Source organism: Antechinus flavipes, chromosome 3 (assembly GCF_016432865.1).
Source record: "Antechinus flavipes isolate AdamAnt ecotype Samford, QLD, Australia chromosome 3, AdamAnt_v2, whole genome shotgun sequence".
NCBI lineage: Eukaryota > Metazoa > Chordata > Mammalia > Dasyuromorphia > Dasyuridae > Antechinus > Antechinus flavipes.
Window position 1 is genome coordinate 155,347,343 of NC_067400.1, and position 23,040 is coordinate 155,370,382.

The 23,040-nt window shown below is 35.0% G+C and overlaps 1 protein-coding gene across 2 annotated transcripts in view; it reads right to left on the minus strand.

Moving 5' to 3' along the window:
- Window positions 1–22,766, minus strand: part of NALCN (sodium leak channel, non-selective) — a 513,455-nt gene extending 490,689 nt beyond the window's left edge. Inside the window, exon 1 of one of the 2 annotated variants that reach the window (XM_051984081.1) lies at window positions 21,326–22,766. The gene's annotated coding sequence lies outside the window, so the exon portion shown is untranslated. Of the gene's footprint in view, window positions 1–21,163 lie in introns of both variants that reach the window. The other variant, XM_051984080.1, reaches the window with a different exon arrangement.
- Between the last annotated feature and the right edge of the window lie 274 nt (window positions 22,767–23,040).

Consider the following 23,040-nt stretch of genomic DNA (forward strand, 5'->3'; position numbering starts at 1 on the left):
CCTACTGAGAGCTACAAAAACCAAGGAGTACTGTCATTGGAAAGGAGTTTGCTTTCTTTCCCCTAGAAGGAGGAGGTGAAACCATCCATAATAAAAAAAAGAAAGCAGTCCCTTAGAAGCTACTCATGGGACAACGATTTTATATAAAATTCCACCCTTCCCTCTCCAGCCTCCCAGGAAGGAGGAATGTCTAGGCTGATGAAACCGGGAAACTGAGTGGTTTTGGGGAGGAGGGAGGTAATTCTCCATGACCTGTGATGAGGATCAGGGACTGATGAATTAAGTACCATTATCCTTGCTACAACTCTGCTGTACCTGGTATAGCTTTTACTTATTTTCCCCTTTTTACATTGATATATCCACTGTAAACTGCAATGATTTGTCATCAACTACCACTTGGTGATGATCATTTAGACCCCAGATTTAGACCCAAGACTCTCCTAGATTCAGTCACTCCTTCAGGCAATTGTTATATTGCTTGTTTTATTCTTTTTCCATTAAATTTCACTTTTAGTCACTAAATCTCTCAATATCTCCAAGCAAGCCTTCAAGGCTGGAGTTCCAATTGTGTGTTTATCAAGGATGCCTTTAGCAGGCTGGTGAAAACTAAAATTTCTTTTTCAGAATAACATTATTCAATACCTAAAATACAAAGGAAACCAAATAAATTAGTGAAAATGAAGATGTAATGTTTTTCACTCAAGTGCACATATTCCCTGAAATTTCTATGTAGCCCTCTGGGGTCAATGGACCCCTGGTTAAAAACCCTTGCTTTCAAGCTATAAACCATGGATGAGTTGGACAATGGAATTGTCTAAAATACTCCAATTGCCTAAAACACTCTAAAATAGTGAAATTAAAGAATACAAACCAAAATAAAACAAATCAAGAAGTCCCAAACAGAAGGTAAAGATGATTTGTGAATTTTTATAAAACAACTCTGTTTAGCATATTCATGAGTGTGAGGCAGCTAGTTGGTATAATGCATAGAGTACAGAATTGAGGCCAGAATCAGTTCCTAATCAGGTAGTTATTAGTTGCTTGACCCTGGGTGAAATAACCTCTCACAAATATAGTTTTCTCTTCTCTATGGTTGTTGTGAACATAAAATGAGTTGTTATATAAAGTGATTTGTGAAATTTAAATCTCTATGTAAATGTTGGCTACTGTTATTATAATAAAAATTATATGGGTTTCTCTAACAGAACAAGAGTAATTTTAGATGATGCTAAGTTGAAATTTGTTTTTGGAAAAGTTTTTTTAAGGAAATAATAATGTTTCACATCTATTTCAAATTAAATGTCTACATACCAGTTTCAGTTAATAATGAACCCTAAGAGGGAGCAAAATGTTTCTCCCAGAAGACTAAGACAAAATGACCATCTGTTCTATAAATTATTTCTGTTTCCAATCTTTTTAAAAATGATAAATTTCTCAAAAGCACTTAGCATGATAGGATGAAGCTTTCTGAATCTTATCTAAGGTAAGATTGGAAAAAATAATATATTACTAGACATGATAAGGCTTCCCCCACACATACACACATAGAGCCAAAGCCTACATAAGCCAAGCATCTTCCAACACAAAATTCTCTGCACTAAAGTCCTATTCTGATGTCTACTCATCAGATCACATGAGCCTCAATTCTCAAAGACAGGGCAGTTTAAACTCTAGTAGACCCTACAAATCTAAACATGAAGATTAGGGAAAAAAAAAAGGAGACTGCCCCACTATTCAACAATCTTACATTTTATTATGGAGCCATAATATGAACACAAGTATGTCTAAATAACCTAACCACATATAGAAAGACTCATCATCAAAATTGTATCCATCTTGTAATGAATCCCACTGATCAAAGCAACTTATAAAGATTACCTAATAACAGTTATATAATATTTGTTGATGAAGAGTACCCATACCAATGAAATCTTTCACCCTTTAAGTTATTAAGAAATAATTGATATTCTGAAACAAATACTTGACTTGGAGCTATGAGGAGCATATAAAACAAAACGGGGTATTACTAGGATTAGCTATATAATTATTCAAAAATTTTAAAATCCTTTAAATAACCCTTTTTAAATTTAAACAAACCCTTAAATATGACACATATATAATCACATATACATATAGACATACACATGCTCCCTCATGTATACCTCAGCCTTCTTTTAGGAAAAAAACCTGGACAAAATTGAATTATTTCTTCCTTAAATACACATTTGTTGCCAAGTAGATATGGTAAGACTGTGTGAAAATACTATTTTCTTAGATAAGTGAAAACACAGGAAATAATGATGAAATGAGAAAAAATATAAGTTATATCTTATCTATAGTTTTCTACCTATCTGTATACACATATGCATTAATATTATATTTAATATTATTATATAAATGTTATATGCAAAAATTCCATTCTCTCAAGGAGCTCACATTCTATTAAAAAGCTTTATAATTGGTCAGCTACTGTAATTACCTTTTCATTCTCATAAATGGATGTTTTTTTTTCCTAAAAGCTTTATTGATATCCTGTTAAATCCTCTCCCCCTGGCTTCAAATCAGAAAATCCTCATTATCCTTCTCTTGAACCTGGGAGGGGGTAGTAGAGTTCTTAATCTTTACATGATTGACTGCCAACACTGACTCACAAAGAAGTATGGAAAAGCTGGCAGATTTACTAAACTTCCTAAATTATTTCCAATTCCGGAAAGTAATGTTAGTTAAGTTTTGAATGTAATAAGCAGAAAACTGACTTATGTGGGGAAGGCAAATGAAGACTCATGGGCAAAGAGAAACATAGCAACATATGAATGTTAAAAGAAGTTGATATTTTCTGGAAGTTTTGAAAATATCTATCCAAGTCAACAGGCATTTACAAATTCTCTTCAACATATGTGGTATTGCTCTAGTCACAGTGGGGAGTAAAGGGAAGGTGGGACTAAACCATCCCTCACTGAGCTCACACTTTACTAAGAGAATACAAAATGTAGAAAAATATAAAAAAAATTAAAACATATGAAGCCATTTTAGAGGGATATGGGAGAGCAATAACATCAGGGGAGAAAAGGAAGTACCTCATATTTGAAGTGAGAATTTAGTTGACATTAAAAGGTAGCTAAGAAGAGGTAAAGATGAAGAGATAAGGAATTTGAGATATAGAAATGAAAAACTGTCAAATTGTGAAGGATTTAAACAAACAAACAAAAAAAAATAAATCAAAACAAAAACCGATTAATTTGTATTTGATCCTAGTAGCAATGGTAAATTCTGCATCCAGGATATCAACTAGATTGAACAGACCTCTAACCTATGGATAGCCAGAGCCAAATGGTAGGCTGGAGATAGGAGAATCAAGAATGGAACATAAGTTTCATTTCAAAGTGAGAGCTTGCAAGAAAGGACACATGTCAGGGCTCTACCCCTAGTAGTGGGACCTGAGGCAGTGTGAGGAGATTTCAATACTTCTCAGTGAGTTTTAGTCCTGAAAAAGAAGATTATAACACCTCTTATTCCTAATATCTTTACAAGGGCCAACATCAGTCATCCTGATCTATATCTTTCTACTGTACCCAGAAGGACTCTGGAGGAGAGTCAAACTGTCGACTTTGCACATTCCTATCTGACTTAAATCCAATTCACTTACAAGTCATGATATTGCCCTCCTGATATCATTGATACAAAAAAACCAATTTAACCATGATGACCTGATGCAACTTTTGAGCAAAAGAGTAACAAAATAAGATCTCTGCTTTAGATAAAATCAGAATATAAAATGCATGAAATGGGTGCTTTTTTAATTTCATACTCACTATCTAGAGAACATAAAAAAATTATACTGACTCTAAATTCAATTTCCAATGGCCAAGCATTTATAAACTCTACTATATGTTAAGCACTAAAACACTAAAAAACTAAAAAAAAAGTCCCTGTCCTCAAGGACTTTACATTCTACACCAAGAAACAGCATAAAGATAAATAAAATTTTTAAATCATATTAAAACCTAGACAAAGTGATATTTTGAGGTAAGAGAGGGCAATAGTAATGGAGATCAACAAAGACTTCCTGGAGCACGTGACATCTGAGCTGAGCTCTCATAGGAATTAGGAATTTCAAGCAGTGAACATAAAGAGGGAATATATTCTAGGTATGGGTGGGGGGCAGACAGCCTGTGCAAAATCATAGAGATGAAAGATGAAATGTGTGGGGAACTGTAAGCCAGCCAGTTCAATTGGAACATATATTATGTGAAGCATAATGCTCAATAGGGTTGAGATCAATGTTAGTCTATATTGTAACAAAAAGCAAAACTAGGACTAGTAAAATTATAAGGAAATAAATGCTGATTCAAAATAAACAATTTTCCATTAGAAAATTCAAGTCTCTGAAACAGAAAATGCTATCCACAAGCAAAGAGAGAAGTTTGGAGACTTGACTGTGGATCGAAACAGTATTTTCATATTTTGGGTTTTTTTTTTTTTTTGCTTTTTCTTTCTCCTGTTTTTCTTCCTTTTGGTCTGATTTTTCATGCACAACATGAAAAATAGGTAGACATATTTAAAAGATTGCACATATTTAACCTATATTGCTTGCTGTCTTGGAGAGAGAGGAGGAAAGGTAAGAAGGGAGAAATTAGAACACAAAGTCTTAGAAAAATGAATGTTGAAAACTTTTTACATCTATTTGGAAAAATAAAATACTATTGAGAAGGAAAAAAAAAAGAGAAAATTCAAGTCTCCAGTAATATAATAGTTCATCCCAAGATAATAGAAAATAATGCCAAACAAATAAAATTTTGTAATAATACCAAATGTGTTGAAACCAAGGCCAAGAAAGGTTGAGTACTATTCCCAAAGTCTCACAGGTAATGTACATTTTTATCTGAGCCAATCTGAATTTTATTTCCTGGAGACATCACACCTTTCCCTTTTCCTCATATTCAATTTGTTAAATCCCTCTGTCTGATTTCTTTTTTTCTGCTCCCAAGCTCCTGGACTATTGTTGGATAATATAAAGAAAATATATTTATTTAATGTACTACAAATGACTTCCCACTTGACAAACCCACTTGACAAACTTGAGCATTTTCTCAGCCTTCTAACCATCTTTAACCTCTCTGACACTATTATTCCTCAAAATTGTCTCCCTCAGCAACTGTGACACTTCATTCTCTCTATTCTAGTTTTGCTTTCTTGATTGTCCTCCATCCCTCTCAGTGATCCTTTCTCCTCCTTACATTTCCCAATATACCCATGCTTCAGAGATCTGTCTGCCATCACCTATTCTCTGACTTAGCTTTTTTCCTTCATTAGCTCAACTTCTTATACAAACTTCACTGCCATATTAACTTTGTGCTGATAACTTACAGTCTCAAACTATCCCCCAAATATTTCTGGTTCACATTTCCAAATGATATCTTCACCTTGATGAATTATATGGTCAGACCTGTGATTCAGGAAGATCATTTTGATAGCTGAATAGAGATCAGACTGGAGTAGAGGAAAAACTTGAAGTACAGAGATCAATCTACTAGTAGGTTACTGTAATAGTCCAAGTGTGAAGTGATAAGGGACTGCACCAGGTTGATGGCAGTATCAAATGAGAGGAGTGTGTATAAAATAGATGTTATTAATCCAGAATTGACAAGACTTTTTTAGTCATTTTTTCTTCCAAAAGTCTTCCACATATATCCTTAATACAATTATCACAAAATCAAACAATGTATTGATTATTATAACAACTTCCTTATGGGTGTCCCAGACTCCAGTCAACAATAATGTGCTACTATTTCATCATCTTTCCCACATTCTAAAAAGAGTTCCCCATTGGCTCCCAGATAAAATATAAATATATCCAGTATTAATCCAAAATCTGACCTCCACCAAACCTATCCCATTTCACCTTCTACAACTCCATTTTGTCTATGATGTTTAGTAATGTACAGCCTGTAGGTTGTATTGTGGCACACATTCACTAAGTACTTGACTATGGACAACTGACAAAACCCTCTGGGCTTCATTTTCCTAACCTGTAAAATGAAAACATGGAATTTAATGGCCTCTAAGGTAACATCCAGTTTCCCATATGATTTTAAGATGCTACAATGATTGGTCCTTTCCCTTCCACAGAGACTTGGGAAAAGGGAGAATGGGTTACAGGCATTCTAGAACAGTTCTCACCATCTCACAAATAGCAAAATAGAAATGAAGCCTTTGAAATTTAAACTGGAATAGCATCCCCTCTCATTCCACAAAAGCTTATCCCCTATATAGAAGGGAACATTTTCCATGCCTCAAAAGACATACCTATCCCTCTAATCTGGGTGGGCAGTAAGGAGAATGCAGACTAATGGACACTTTTCCTTCCTTCAAGGAAGCCTATAATCGTTCCCATATCCATTTGCATGAGTAGTATATAATACATTTACTGGTTAGTTGGATTAAAGCCATATTGAAAATATGCTTTTCAATTTTACCATGATACTAACAATTTAAGCAGACTGTTGCTTTTATTCCTTGCTTTTGCAATTATAGATTATTTGTAGATGATCTTAGGACCTCTTTTTCACTAGGAAACTGCCCATATTGTTTTTCTTTTCTCTCTACTCATTTCAGTTTGCTTCTGTCTGCTTACTAATGTTTCTCTCAACCCCCACCAAATAAAAATAGTAATATTGCAAAAATATAATGTTTCATGAATGGCAGTTACACAGCAGGACCACAACAAAAAACTGGCAAAGAAATCAAACATTTCAAAGAAGTATCTCTAAAGAAAGCCTCTCCTATGTGCTTTTCTTTTTTGTCAGCACAACTGATTAAAAACAAGAAGCAATTGGGCAATTTATAAACTGAGCCCATCATAAATCAGAAGAAAAAGTTGTAATTTTTTTCTTAGTTTTTGCTTCAAATACCTCCAATAGAAGGATCATTCTCTCATATGAATGTTTTTTTTAAAGTTGCTCAAGATACACAATTGTTTTAAAAAGAAGGATTTTTTGTCTCCAATATACATGTGATAGTCATTTTTCCTCTAATTATAAGTTTGAAGCTGGAAAGCAATCAAAGAATCATAGATTTAGTGAAATAAGGAACTTCCTTACTTTGTAAGTGAGGAAACTGAGCCTTTTCCCACTCAAAATAAATAAATAAATAGCCTAGGTACCTCAAGTAGTGAAAGCAAAGCTAAAGCTTAACTGAAATTCTTTTGCCTCCAAATTCAATATTATTTACACTCTCCCATTATTCACCTCCTCTAACTCATCATTTTATAAACTAAGAAAACTGCTGGCCTCCAAAATAAAGTAGCCTGTGACTACTTAAAGAAAAAAGGGACAAGAAATATTTCTATGACCTCAGTCCTAGTATGATTATGAATTAACATAATCTAAAGAATATATACGCTGAGCAGTTCCATCCTATTCTCTACCTAGGGAAATGTAGTCTATTCACTTAATAAATCTTTTTTTCATTCATTTGTGTTTGAAAGAAATCATACATGCATATAAGGGATTTTTTTTCCCCTTTCCAAGTACTTAAAGTTATTAGAACTTGGAAAAAATGTCTCTACTTAAAAATACCAAAGAATAAACGTTTTAGTTTTATATGGTTTTATAATCATATGAATTCAAGGGAAGGGAAAATTTTGAAGAGAATGCTGTAAAGTTTTAGTTATCATGATAGTCAAATTTTAAATCAATTAAATTAGGAGTGAAACATTTGTGAAAAGACATTTGGTAGATAAGCATCGATATAGCACTGTGAATAGAACATTGAAAGAAGAGTTTAGGAGACCTGAGTTCAAATGTACTCTCAGACATAAAAGCCGTATGACCTTGGGAGAGTCATTTAATCTGTCTGCCTCAGCTTCCTTATCTGGAAAATTATCAGATAATAATAGCTAAAATAGAAAAATATCTGTAAAATGCTTTGAAAACACTTGTTGCTTGTCAGTCATTCTCAAAGAGGACCAGGGAGGTGTTACTATGATATGCAAGTGAACTGGATTAAAGTGAAGGATTTCTGTGTGGAGATGGCCCTCGATGCAATGGGGGGCCTTGGCCTTTTAAAGCTAAAGTCTTTAACAAAACTTGGTTTGACTGAGGCTACACCCATTCAGTGATTAAGGCTAAGTAGCAACTGAAATAAAGAATAGCCTCTTTCACCTAGTCAAAAAAGAAGATTAAATAATAAAATAAATAAATCTAGAAGAGGAAGACCCTCTGGTTTCTGCCCAAGCAGAAATGACTGCTATTTACATTCACTCTAAGTCAATCTAGACCCAGTTGGGGCTTCGCCTGGAACCTATAATTGGCAATAGCATTGGCAAACACTTAAGATACAATACGTTCATTATTATTATTATTTGCTGTGGCAATTAGGGTTAAGTGACTTGCTAAGGTCACACAGTTAGGAAGTGTTAAGTGTTTGAGGCCACATTTGAACTCAGGTTCTCCTGACTTCAGGGTTGATACTCTATTGATACTCTATCCACTGCACCATCTAGCTGCCCCTATGTTCATTATTATTAAAGATGCAGGATGTGATAGTGGTGATATATGTAGGAAAGATCCAAGTTCCAGCATTTGAATGGTGAATATAAATTGAAAGGAAAGATAAAAAAGAGGGAAAGAGCTTCCCCATTATAGGAGTATTCGCTTTTAAAAATATATTCCTATCATGTAGATATAACTTTTATAATTTAGATGTCCAAAGTTGAAATGTAGCTGCAACTATTTTTCTTCGTATTCCAACAGTGACTTGTTAGGTGTAATATCTGTACATAAGTGCATTTAGAATTAATCTAACTGCTATTCTGATTAATTCAACAAATAAATAAAGATTATTTGTTCAGAAATAATTGTGGAATGATAAACTTTGGCAAACTGGATATTCTGATTAAAGAATTACCTTTAGGTAAACCATATGCCAACTTCCAAAAAAAAAATGTGTTTATTATTAAAACTATGCTGAATTCAGAAAGGAAGGAAGGAATGATCCACAGTGCCATATGAAGTATAGTGAAGGATGAAAATTATAGGGGAAAGCTTTTATATGGTTTGTTTTAGGATGGATTGAGCTACAAAAATCATTAATGATCTGAAAGAGCTAAATATGAAAATAGAGGTAATTGAAATTTACATTGGAAAGGACTAAAGACTGAATGATGCAGAAGTTTATCAGTTAAATATTGTCCCAATAACTTTTCTTAAATTAAAAAAAATAAAGAATGGAGTATGCTAATCATAAGGCTTTGAAAAGCAGGTAAAGTTATTTGTAAGCTAAATGAATATTGTTCTCAAGCTAACTTCAATACTTATTTTCAAACATTAATACATATTTTTATTTCCTAGGCTATTTATTCTATTCTTTAAGTACTGTAATATTCATGTTCGTCAAATTAGTGAAAAATAATAATCATAATAACCAATAACTGAATTAATAATAACTAATCTTAGACCCAATGAAATGATAGGAAAAATCTTCCACCTTTCAAGGAAAAAGAATTCTGATTTCACTGTAAGACATATTATTCTTCTGTGTTCTCAAAAGCATTATGAAGAGGGTGTTCATGTATGGGGTTTATGATCCTATATCAGGTCTTGTAACTGAATGGGGGGGGTGTTGTGAAATTATGATTTTATATCAGTAAATATTTGACTTGTTTACCTGATTACATACCTATATACCTAGCATAAAAATTTCTCAGGCAAAAAGGCAATGCAAGTGGAAAAAGTTTAAGAAGTTCTTAATAGGTAGCCAGTTGATATTTACTCATTGATTAAAAATAGTAGCAACATAAAGCCCATTTCTTGGGACCTTCCTTCTCAACTACTCTTACAAATGTGTTTTTTCCCCCATTAGAAACTTAGCTTCTTGAAAGTGGACATTCCCCAACTTCTTTTTGTATTTGTTCTCTCGGCTCTTACTGCAGTGCTTGACACAAAGTAAGAGTTCAATAAATGTTTGTCTATTCACTTGATCAAGAGGACTTTCCTTTCTAATTTCTGACCTAAGATTCAAACTCAGATCTTCTAACCTATGAGTAAGAAAAGCCTAGTGTTCTTTTGGCTTTCATGCTGCTTCTCACTGAGAATGAGTCACATCTATAGAGTGTATAATATTTACAAAATTCTCTCCCCTTAACAAACTTGTGCAGTATTATGACAAAAATAATCACTCGCATTTTGCAGAATATTTTATGACTTGGTAGCTATTGAGGACAATCTAAATTGAAACAATGAACAATAAAATGTATGTGAGCAAGTCACAGCATCTCAGGCCTCAGTGCTCAAAGTCAGTGTCTAAGATCCTGGGCTCCAGCAAAAGCTTGGGACAGTGCCCCTCTACTACAGGAGCAGAGCCCAACATTAAAAGGCATGAAATTGGCCCCTGAAATGAAGCAAGAAACAAAAAAAGAGCATTGACCATAGAAAGCTACTATGATGACAGGAAGGATCAAAATGTCAACTCAGAAGAGAACAAAATACTTACATGTGAATCCTCAAAGAGGGATAAAAATTGGTCTCAAACACAATAAACCTTCTTGGAAGAGCTCAAAAAGGATTTTTAAAAGTCAATTAAGAGAGTTAGAAAAAAATTTTGGAAAAAAAACCAAGAAGTATACAAGAGAGTCAACAATTTAAAAAGGAAGGACAAAAATTGACTGAGGAAAATAATTCCTTAAAAATACAATAATTGGTCAATTGGGGGAGGGGGAGGATCCAGTGGTGAAAAAAACTCCTTAAAAAGTAGAATTAGCCAAATGAAAGAAGAGATACCAAAGCTAACTGAAGAAAAGCATATGTTAAAAACTAAACTAAACTTGGGCAAATGGAAGCTAATAACTTTATAAGACATCAAGAATCAAGTCAAATAAAATCAAAAGAATGAAATAATGGAAGAAAATGTAAAATATTGCATTGCAAAAACAACCCTGGAGAATAAAACCAGGAGAGATAATTTAAGAATTTTTAGATTGCCTGAAAGGCATGATTTTTAAAAAAAACTTCCACAACATCTTGAATAGAGCAAAGGTTGACTAATAAAATTAAAAATTAAAAACAAGGCAAAGATTATGGAAAGATCTAAAAGTTAAACAGAGGAGTTTATATTTCATACAATAAAAAGATTTTACAGAAGAGCATAACATTGAAAAATTACATAAGGAAAACTAAAATGAAAATTCTGCAAAGTCCCAATCTGATCCTGCATCATAATAGAAGAGTGAACTGTTCTTAATGGCAGTCTCAGTGGAATACAAACTTTAGCAGGTTCTATGGTGCTGAAACAGTTTTGAATATGGTTTGGGTAAAAGACTAAATCAGCTTTCTGTGAACTACTTTACCAAAGCATTGAGAAATCGATGAGAGTAAGGATTTCTTTATACCACGTGGGTTAGACCAGATTTTTTGCAAAAGTCTCTTCTAATTCTCATGTTCCATGATTCCATGATTTCCTGTGGATCATGAGGTTTGCCAATTTTCTTGTGTTTTTAGCATCAGGTGCCAAAAATTATAGTCTCCTGAAAGAGATCTGCAACCATTCAAGAGACTTTGACCTGATAACTTATACTTCATCAACTTGGTTTTTCTGATGTATTTATTGCTCAAATTGTGAATTGCAGTTAAGATGAACAACCTATAACATTTGTCTATCATTATATATGCATATATATGTGCATATATTTATGTCTGTATCTACACATACAAGGTTCATGGCTACATAGGTATATAAAACATACATTAGATAAATGAAAGTACAGATAGGTATTTCTATACTTAGATAAGTGCACATAATATGTCATATACATATATATTCATTTGTGTATAAAATGACAGTCTAAGAGTTCACAAGTGTTCTCATCATGTCATATCTACAACTATACTTCTCTTTCTGACTCTGTGTGTCTCTGGTTGATGATGAATTAAGTTCAAAATTAAATGGGAGGAGGTAAACAGACTGGCTTGCTCTCAAGAAATAGCAAAGTTTCTTTAATATCCCTAAATTCTCTCAGCAGTTAAGGCCTATCTTTTTAAAAAAAATTATATTCTACCAAAACTATTGTACACACTTGCAAAACAGAATAAAACTGCCTGGGGAGACAGGGGAATGGAATTAAAATGAATATCTCACAAAGAACTCCAAAGACAAGGGTTAACACACGTCATCAAGCAAATATATGATCATAAAAGGTCAGCTAGACATATGATGAGGGAAAGAGAAAACCCGCAGAGGGCCCATACCCATTGATATAAAGACCTTCCTCTCACTGACTTCTTGTGTTAAGTGGCACATCTATGGTGAATTCACAAAGCCATGCATGTTAATAGGCATGAATTTTTAAATCTTCATCCTTGTAGGATTGTAGAATTCATGAGAGTGTAAATATCTTTGAGTCATTAAATAAAATGACAATGGTAAATAATATATATAGGATAAAGATAATGAGTGACTAATGAAAACTATATTAATAATCCAGGAATGAAGGAATCAATAAGATCCAAGTGGTTGTGACCAAAATGAAAACACATCTGGGACATTTTGGGGAAAAAAAAAAGCTATAGGATTTTTTTGACTGCTTATTGGGGGTGAAGGTGATAGAGAACTTTAAAACTACCACAAAACTTCATGGCCAATAATGAGGAAAATAACTGTTTTTGAATAATTTCACTTTAATTTTCCTTGATAAAGTGGCTATTTCATATTTCTTTTTCCTAATGAAAGTATTTTCAAGAAGTTATTTGAGTGACCAATTTACTTCACATTTTTCCATGAAATGCAAATGATATAGAAATTTTTCCATAATCCCTTTGATTTTTTTAGTCTAGAATAATAAATAATCATCTCTTATTACTTCTGAAAGATGTACAGTTGAAAATAAATAAAACAATGTTTTCTAAATTTTTATAACTTTAAATATGATGGTGAATTCTGTGACTTAAATATTACATTTTATTTTTTCATAGATATAATTTATCTAAAATGAGTTCATGTCTATACCCATTCCTATGTGGCCTAAATATGTTGTACCAGAAAGAGCATGGAACTCACAGTCAGAAGATGTGGACTTGAGTGTCCCTATCTGGTTCTTAGCTTTGTGACTTTGAGCATGCCACTTCTTTTTCTGAACCTTATTTTTCTCATCTCTGAAAAAGAAATAACACTTGTGCTACCTACCTTATAAAACTGTTAAGATCAAATGAGACAATGTATTCAAAAACACTTTGTAATTTTAAGATACTATTAAAATATATTGTTACTATATTATATCCTGAGTATGTTTCTTATAGTTTCCTGCTATACCATGTCTTGATCATTTGTATTGCTACTGTTAAATTTATATTATTTGATTTGATTTATAAATAATTTACAATTATTTGATTAATGTTCTTATATTTGCTATGAAATCACTCTGAGCAAAGGCAAAACAAAACTCATACAATAGTGTATAGAATTAGTCATTCCAAATTGGAATTTACATAATTCTTCTCCTTAAAAAGAATTTTTAATATTCCTAATTGGAATATAAAAATTACCATGCATATTTTAAGTAAAGGATTTAAATCTTTTAAAATAAATAGCTATGTTTTTGAAGAAACATTTATATTAAAGGTCCCCTTTCCTTATTTAAAATGTATAGCTAGGAAAATAAATTGTATATAAAATGGGGAGAGGGGAAAAATTATATTGATCTCTAAGGAAACATATTTTTAAAAATCTTTCAGATCAAATATTTAATGGCTTGCTTCACGAAATTCAAATATTTGTGCATCATTTGAAAAAAGAAAAATGTGTTATAATTATTTTAAGGATACATATAAGATATAAATTAGAAAACTCAGGAAAATTCTGGGAAAATGGTGGAGTAGAATGATAAATTTCAAGCTGTCCCGATTTCCCCCACAAATAGAACAAATTTGTGCCTTAGGGTGAACATAGATTTGTGAAAAATCAAGAACAAGCATCTTTCTGATATAATCCAAGAAGATCTGAAGACTCGGGGCCGGGATTAAGGTATTAATGCAAATACCTCCAAGCTAGCTCCCCAGAAACAAGTGGGGAGCCCTAGGGCTAGCTGGGTGTGGGGGGGCCTTAGCAGGAACCACAGAAACTTTCACCTCCTGGACTGCCGGTTCAATCCAGGTATGAGTCTGGAAAGAGGGAACCTCAGCTGATTAAGGATACCAGGCCCAGCTGCCTTGCAGAGACATGGCCCTAGGCAAGAAGGAAGCAGCACACCCTCCATGAGTACAGAGGCAGTGGGACAGGATACTGCTGACTGTGGGCACTTGCAGGAGGAGGAAACTCTCGATTTGGGGTTGCAAGTCACCCCCACCCCAGTAAGAGGTGCTTACACTAATACCTCTTATTTAAAAAAATAAATGAACAGCAAAGAAGAAAGAACCCCATCATAGAAATATACTATGTGATCAGGGAAGACCAGGGTTCAGCTTCTATTCCAAAGAAGAATGTGAAATGTCTCCCTGCCCAGAGAGAATATATAGAAGAACTCAAAAAAGAATTTTAAAATCAAATGAGAGACATTGAGATAAAACTAAAAAGAAAATGAAAAACCATCTAAGAAGAAACAAAATTATAAGAAAAAACAAGATTATGAGAAAAAAAGTTAACCAACTAGAAAAGAAGGTACAGAGTCTCAAAGATGAAAATAACTCTTTGAAAATCAGAATTGGGCAAAGAGAAGGGAATGAAGATATGAAAGACAAGAAATAATAAAACAGATTATAAAAGAATGAAAAATAAAACAGAATGTAAAACATTTTATAAGAAAAATGACAAATCTGAAGAATGGATCAAGAAGGGAAAATATAAAGTATTGTATAAGACAAAAAATATAAAAATTAATTAGACTGCCTGAAAGTTTGTGACCCAAAAAAGAATCTTGACACAATAATGTAAGAAATAATGCCAAAAAATTGTCCTGGAGTGATAGAACATGAGGGGAAAGTAAAAATAAAAAAATCCTCCAATCATCACCTCAAAGATCCTTGTGGAAAACACATAGGAAAATTACTACCAAATTTTAAAAACCCCAGATCAAAGAGAACATTTTGCAAGAAAAAAGAAAAAAAATTCAAATACACTGGTGCTACAATTAGAATTGTACAGGACTTATCACCTGCCACAATACAAAGACCACAGGTTCTAGAATCTTATCTTCTGATAAGCAAAAGAACTAGACCTGTGGCCAAAAATATTTTATCCAGAAAAATTATACATAATATTGAATGAGAAAAAAAAATGGACTTCTATGAACTTGCAGATTTTCAGGACTCTCTCAACCAAACTCTAACTTAATAGAAAATTTAATATATAACATCCAATATCAAAGATCAATTTCAAAGAACTCAATTCTTGGAAACAATCATGGACACACTGTTTATTTTTTATGTGGAAATGTATAGCATATGTTTAAGACTGATAACAATACAATAGCTCAAAAAGAAAAATTAGGGTAGAGTTAAGGTAAAAATAGTAATTATTTCATACAAAAGAGGTGCAAAAGAAGAATAGATACAGAAGCATAAGAGGGGGGAGGAGGGGTAATAATTCTGAAAACATACATAGAGAACGGGTTAAATGGGCAACACTACATATATACTATGAAGGATGTAGGCCCCTCCAAAATCTATAAAGAGAAAAGGGGGGAGGGAGGGTGGACAGAGGTGCAAAGGATGAGGGAAGAAGACAAGAGAATCATTCATGGATGGAGAGAGGTTAAGTAATAGCAAGGCAAGTTAGGAGCAGAATTAAAGCATTAAATTAAATTAAAGTGTCAAAGGGATAGGAAATATATGTATGCATGTATGTGTATGTGTTTGTATATGTATACATATCTATATATGTATATAAATACATTTTTACTTATTAATTCAGAAATCTAAATTGTTAAATTCCTGAAATTTGTCTCAGTCACTTTTGTCACATCTTTTGACTATTTTCTTTTTGTTTTCTAATAACCACCCAGGCCTTCATCACCTTACTATTATACCACTGCAATAGCCTGCTGGTTTTTCTATTTGTATCCCCATTCTAGTCTATATTTCATTTGGTTACAAAAATGAATTTCCTAAAGCACCGGTTCAACTGCATAATGCCCATTCAACCACCTTCAACAAACTCCAGTGTCTCTTTATCATTTTCAGGATCAAATACAACATCCTCTGGTATTCAAAGTCAACTTTACCCCACTACTTTTCAAATCTTCTAACTTCTTCTAACTGATTTCCTTGCTTTTCCAATGATAATCTTATCTCCTGGCATTTTCTCTCTTTCCCCAAGCTTGGAATGTTCTCCTTTCTCATCTTCATTAATCTCTTCGATCTTTGGCATACTGTATATCCCAAACAAAATTCCATATTCTACAGGAAGTCTTGCACATTCCTTCTTAATTCTAGGACCTTCTGTTCACTAATTATGTCCTATTTATCCTTGTAGGTTTTTGTTTGTTTCCTATGTCTCTCATTAGATTGTGGGACCACTGAGGGCCTTTAGCACAAGGTCTGACACATGGCAGGCACTTAATAAATGTTTAGTGATTGACAATCTTAAAGGAATTTTAAAAGCTATTGATTAGCTTTATTAGTTAAAAATACTGAGTCCGATTTTATTTTTTCTATTACTTAATCTGTATCTGTGTTTTTTGGTTATACAACTAATATTGGAAGAGAACATCTTTTAGAGATAAGATCAAACATAAATCTTCCCTATTGAAATCAAAGTTGGAATCAAAGGAAAGACTGAAAGTAATTCAGAATGATCATGATTCTTTTAACCAGCATTTAATTTTAAATACATTAAATAAGGTCATAGGAAATTTGGCATCATTCAATCAATAAACATTTACTAAGTGCTTATTATATATCACAAACAATAGACCTCAGAAGTCATGTAATTCAGTTCCCTATCTTACACATAATATTCCAGACAAAGGATCATCATTTCTACTTAAACACATCCCTTGACAGAGAAATCATTGCCTTGTAAACTTCTCCAGTTATTTTTTTTTTAAATATAGATCTAATTGTTGAGAAAATTTTATAGTTCCTTGTAAGTTCCACTCATTGGTCCAGATTTAACATTCTCAAGTTACACAAATTAGGTCTAGAATACAGTATAATTAAGGGCTAAAAATATGTGTGGAAGACTACAAGTGTTACAGTGAAAGGGGTACTACTGTAGATTAAAGTGGCCAAAAAAGTGGCAGAAATGTTAACATAATTTGGAATGTCTTTAAGGAGACATTCCCTTTATATTGGCAATGAGGCTATCTTTCTAAATATTATTAATACAAAAAATAAGGGGTGTAAAAAGTCCAACTTAGAGATAATTTGCATTTCTGAAGTTTATCAGAATTTCTACTTGCCCAACAGGACATCTTTCTGACCATCATTGGCTTGGAAAATGGGTCACAGAGGAGTGATTTGTTTTTAGCAAATTGCATCATTTTAATCTAATTTGAATAAATTTCATGGTTCATGACTGTTTCATCTCAATCCAATCACAGTTGCACTGTCCTAAACTAGGCCTAGTCCAGTACACTTCTGAAGTCTCCATGAAGGTATCGAAAGATGAGTAAGATTTAGAAAGGCAGGGAATGTTCCAAGCAAAGTATTTCAAGTTTTTTTTTTAATCTAATCTGTTATAGGGGAAATGAACTGCTTTGTACTTCCTAAAATACCCAGCTTTTCTTCACAATCTGATGTCAACACTCTCAACCAACTTGAAACATTCAGACACTGAATGAGATAAAAAGGAATATTGAATGTGATAAATTCTTCTGGTTGAATAATAACAATTCACCCATATAGTGCATTTAAACCTTCTTCACATCAATCCTGGGGTATGAGTAACACAAATATGTATCGGATGAAGATACTAATACTCAGAGAACGTACTCATGGCCATACAGATCTTGTCTGAGCTGGGATTCAAAGCAAGGTGTAGTGATTCTAACTTCAGCAGGTCATTTGATTTTATGACCATCTACAGCAGGAAGTTAATACTAACAGGCATCCATTCTAATGCTTCATTGAAAGAAAAATCATGCCAATATTAAACTGTGTCATCCTACTAATTAAGATATTTCTTCCTTTCTCTTTTTCCTCTTTTTTTCACTTTTGGTTAGCAAGCTGAATATACAAGGGGATTCAATTGAAGTACAGTAACTAGGTTCAATTGAGGGCAGTTGAGTTTGGTAGCCAAACTGTCCCTAATATTTAATTTGGTTTGGATCATTTCAGTCAGCGTAGCAGAGTAGATGTAATGATAGCCATGATAAATCCCTTACTGGTACAAACTGACTAAATGACCCTCCCTCACCAAGTAGTAAACCTACTCTTTTTGTCCCCAAAAGCCCATAACACTATAAATTGTGGAGCAGGTGCTGCCTGACCTGTTCAACTAAAAAAAGTTTCCTCAAACCCTTGCTTATATCAAAGTACAAATCTGGTATAAACAAAATGTATGGCAATGACTACTGGTAGCACACACAAAAATGTCTTCTGGAAAAGAACAAAACAGACAATCTTTGTGAACATTCCACCTCCCTTTCTGACTCACTCTGTAGCTTCCTACCTCCTGTCTCATAGGATTTTGAGATAGAAGAAACTTAGAAATTATCTACTCAAATAACACTGACATTTTGTAGAAAAAGGATGCTGAGACCTAGAAAATTTCAGTAACTTACCTGAGATCAAATAGAAAAACAAAACAAAGCATGTATATTAAACAGAGGACTAAAACTCAGATCCTCTGACTTAAAAATCATTTCCCTTACTACCATGTCACTCTGTCCCCATCACCATTCATTGTCAACTCAACCCAGATCTGCTTACCAAAATGTTTCTTCTAGATCCCAGCTTCAGAATTCCCCTTCCGAATGTTCAGCAGCATTCATTTGGTTACTAATCTAATTATATGATTAAAATAATTCACAATATGGGTCAATCTCCATTTCTTCTAACCAAAGGGGTAAAGAAAAGTAAAAGAAGTTATCTGTTTAGAATTGTGTTCCCCTCATAAGTTTAAAATCTGCATGTTACATAGAACTTTTTCCTGTTTATATAAATATATGTACCCATAAAAAATTATGATACTGATCCTATTTTAACAGACTCAGAGAAACTTATAAAGAACATATGTTCTAGTTGAAGTTTTTGTAGTTTCCTTGGCTAGAAAAGGAAAAGACTTAATGGATCCCATTTGCTATGACTGATTAAAAAGAAAATGGTTCCCAAATCTCCTTTTGGAGTATTTGGCTCCAAATTGATCCTAATCATTTTTAAACATTTGTTATCTTTTTCTTTTAGGTTTCTATCTAGAACTGTCATCAAAACAATAATCACAATGTGTAAATTTTCACAAGAAATGACAACTTTACTTTTCAAAGGCTCTGCAGCAAAAGCACAGAAAGACAAAGACAGAATTCTCCTAAAATAGTTGTCCAAGCAAGTTACTACCAGTTGGCTATCCACATTCTTAAAAAGGCTGTCCACTTTTGAACTTTCAATTTCTAATCCAAAGCCACACTTTTGATCATTCATACAATTTTAGCTCTTACTAGGGCTGAGGTCTACCACAAAAGCCTGAGAGGAAAACGGTGCCTCTAAGTTAAAGAGGAAAGAAAAGCCAAATGGCTTGTAAATACTTTCCTGTGGTTAAACATTTATAGAAAGGGTGATTTTTAAAGGTATGGCAGCTGAATATATCTATTTAGCATGCCAGTTCACCTGTGCATTAGGCTGAGTGGTTGACCACACTACTACTTTGTTTCCTCTCTGATTTAATTTCAAACCACAGTCATGGATATGAAAACATCAATGATGAACAATAACATATCCAAATGTCACATTCTGATCCATTTTTCAGAATCTTTTAAAGAAAGTTTGTTATTTTTAAAAGTATTAGTTTCATTTTTATTCACTACAGCCCTTGGAGGTGTGAAATCACCAATATCATTCCATTTCACAGATGAATTTGAATCCTGAACATATAATCACACATACAAAGACAGATACAGATTTAGAGTACCTGACTTCTCAATCTATGTAGAAATCTAACCGATAAATATTTTTGTGAAAACTCTTACCTTTTCAATAATATATTTAAACCCAAAGATAATTCAATTATCTATCAGCCTCTCTATTGAGGATTCTAGCACTGCGGAAGTGTAACCATCCTTGGAAAGGAGGAGGAATGCCAAATGTATAACCTATTACTCACTGATCAAAGGAGCAGCGGAGGGATTTAGGCCAGAGTCTCCCACCCACTATGATCACTAAGGGCAGCTGAACATACGTACCCCAGCTCTTTAAGGCTCAGGGATCCAAATCGTATAGCTAAAGCAGGAAGATGTTTTGTGTTGGTGGTCACCCCAATTAAAGATGCTCAGCAGCCCAATGAATAAAAAGGAAGCCTGAAAAGAAAATAACATGCCAAGGAGGTAGGGAGGATGGAGGAGGGGCAGCGCGGCCTCCTTTGGAACCGACCTGGCGCAGAAACTTCTCCCCACACCTGCAAACAGCAAGTCTTCCCCTGGAGCAGAAGCAGCATCAGTAGGCCAAAGGAAGCCAGCCGGGCTGCTGCCTCTGCGTGAATCGACCATACCCTTCCCAGCCTTCCAGCAGCCCTTTCTCCCCCACCCCCCACTCCAACCGCACCTGGAGCGGAGACAGGCCTGGGGCTTGACCAGGAGAGAGAGCTCCCGACCTTTCCACCCTCAGCGTTTAACACAGCTGCAGCCAAGGCCAGAGGAGCCGACAGCCTGCCTCCCGGCTCAAAAAGACAACTCACTGCAGGGGACAGCCAGGGTGGGATGGAGAGGGAGAGCGCATCCCCATACCCAGCGGGTCGCATCTCCAAAGAAGCCTGACTGTGCCCCACTTTTTTCTGCCCTTTCCCGACCTTTGGCCAGGGGCAGCCGGGAGGGAAGACTCCCCCCCCGGGCAATGCGGATACGCCCGCATCCTCCCACCTGCCTCGGCGCCTTAGTCTGCCCCGGCTCCCCCTCATCCCCACCCTCCCCCATTCCCATCGCCAGCCTCCGGCCCAACCCCTGGGAGATGCAAAAGCGAAGAAGCACCGCGGGCCTCCCTTGTTCGAGCCCCTAGCCTCCCCCCAAACCACAGCGGCGGCGACCAACCTGTAACCCTAAGAATAACCATGGGCACGGGCATCGCGGGGAGACGGCGGCGACGGCGGCCACACAAGGGAAGCTCGGGCCGGGGAGAATCGAAGCCGGGAAGAAATCAGTCACCAGGGCGCGCGCGGCTCCGACACAGGCGGAGACTCCCCAGCACCTTACCTAGCGCAGCTCCCACCCGTCATTGCGTGATCGAGGGGGGACTGGTGGCTGTGGCTCTGGGGCTATTTTATTCATGTTGTTACTACTGGGCCGATGATTATGATAGTGTTGGGGGGAGTGAAATTGGAGGATTGGGGGCTTCTTTCTTTTTCTCTATTTTTTATCTCTTTTTTTAAGTTGTCTTCGCTGCAGGGTCTGCAAGGATGCTGTGGGCTGAATGGAGGAAGTGAGAGAGGAAGCGGAGATTCAGTTGGTAGGGATAATAAGGGCGTCGGTACTAGCAGGTTTTCTCTGTGGCTACAGCCTTCAGTCTCACAGCAACAGCTGGGATCTTCTAATCTAAACTCTGTTCCCTCTCCTTTTTTCCCCCTCCCTATCCCTTTCCCTCTCTCTTTTCCTTTTCTTATGTATTTTTATTCCTCTCCTCTCTCCTTTCTTTCTATGTCTGTATCTCTGTGTCTCTCTGTTTCTCCCCACTTTCACCTTCTCCAACCCACACTCCACCTCCCATCCCCATCCCCACAAGGAGCAAAAATATGACAGGTGTGCACCAGAGATAGGCAACATAATATGCATGCACCACTATTACCTGAAAATTTGAAATACTCATATTTTTCATATACTCAGATAAATACATGACATAGCAGTTTCAGTGTTACACTTGAAATTAGGAAGACGTGGCTTTTAAATCCTGGCTGTGATATTTGCTAAACTGTGAGAGCATGAGTAAATCATTTAATCTCTCTGAATTTCAATTACATCATATGTAAAATGGAGATGATAATACCTGTAATATCTATCTTAGGCTTCTGAGGCTCAAATAAGATCATGTATGTAAAGAACTTTACAAACCAGAAAACCAATATAAATATTATCAGTGATGATGATAGTGGATTTGGGAATGAGGACAGGGTGGAGATGGGCATGATGATCTTAGTCATGATGATCAGTATGATGGTAATGGTACAATGATGCTAATGTCTCAGACACTATGAGTGCCCCATAGGTAAGACATTTTTCCTCCCTGAGCTTCAGTTATCTCATCTCTAAAATGGAGATAGTACCTGTAGAACCTACCTCATAGAGATGCTGTGAGGCTCACAATAAACTAATGGAAGTAAATCATTTTGAAAATTGTTATATAAATGCCAGCTATTATTATTACTCCTTCAATAGAACCTAGTCTACATAAAGTATTTCTGTACATACAAAATACTTAAGTGGATGGTATAGTTTTACCCATGACCATGGCATAGCTAAGTTTTTAAAGCTGATTTCATTGTTTACGTTTTGAGGGAGTAGTCCTGAAAGGAGCTCCCTCTATGAACATAGATCAGTACCTGCTTTGTACCTTATAATCTTAGAGAGTTTCTTAAGGACATGAAGAGGTTAAGTGGCTTGGCAGGGCCATATATCTGCTATGTGTGTGTGTGTGTGTGTGTGTGTGTGTGTGTGTGTGTAGGGGAGAAACTTAGCTCCATTTTCCTGTCTCTGAGGTTAACTCTCTATTTATCACACCACATTGCCTCTTTAGCTAACTTGTTTATTCATTTCTAGAAGCTATGTTTCAAAATGGATTTGTATGTCATTTAAGGGGTTTTTTTAAAATATTTTTCTGCTTTTGAATGAAACTTTTCTGGCCATCTGAAATTTAAGGGGCTCTCTAGAATATTTGTGGTTTTCCACTATGGAGAAATACATATATAGTTCTAGTA